This window comes from Larimichthys crocea, unplaced genomic scaffold (genome assembly GCF_000972845.2).
Source record: "Larimichthys crocea isolate SSNF unplaced genomic scaffold, L_crocea_2.0 scaffold148, whole genome shotgun sequence".
NCBI classification, from domain to species: Eukaryota; Metazoa; Chordata; class Actinopteri; family Sciaenidae; genus Larimichthys; species Larimichthys crocea.
The window spans coordinates 878,124-878,679 of NW_020852030.1; the positions used below are offsets into that span (position 1 = coordinate 878,124).

General features: G+C 44.4%; 1 protein-coding gene across 1 annotated transcript in view; it reads right to left on the bottom strand.

The window, feature by feature from the left end:
* Positions 1-497: 497 nt before the first annotated feature.
* The window catches only part of edem2 (ER degradation enhancer, mannosidase alpha-like 2), a 3,604-nt gene continuing 3,545 nt past the window's right edge, over positions 498-556 (bottom strand). The window contains exon 11 of the mRNA XM_027275671.1: positions 498-556. This exon is cut by the window's right edge and continues 604 nt beyond it. The gene's annotated coding sequence lies outside the window, so the exon portion shown is untranslated.

Sequence of the window (556 nt, forward strand, 5' to 3'; positions counted from 1 at the left end):
AACAGACTGGGCTAACATAAGCTAACAGCAGCTAACAGACTGAGCTAACATGAGCTAACAGCAGCTAACAGACTGAGCTAACATGAGTTAACAGTAGCTAACAGACTGAGCTAACAGCAGCCAACAAACTGAGCTAACATGAGTTAACAGTAGCTAACAGACTGAGCTAACATGAGTTAACAGTAGCTAACAGACTGAGCTAACATGAGCTAACAGCAGCTAACAAACTGAGCTAACATGAGCTAACAGCAGCTAACAGACTGAGCTAACATGAGCTAACAGCAGCTAACAAACTGAGCTAACATGAGCTAACAGCAGCTACAGCTGTCAGCAGTTTACTTCACTGTCCATCATAAACTCTGTAAATCACAGAGAGTTGAGGCGGAGCAGCCGGAGGACATCAGAGGGAAAACCAGAAAACATGAAATATAAGAAATGCTCAGACTGACTGTTTGTATTTTTCAAAGTTTTATTATCATCCAAAAGGCCCTGCTATGAAGCTTTGGCGACCCCTGGTGGGGGTCTGGACCCTCAGGTTGGGAACCAGTGCTGCAGA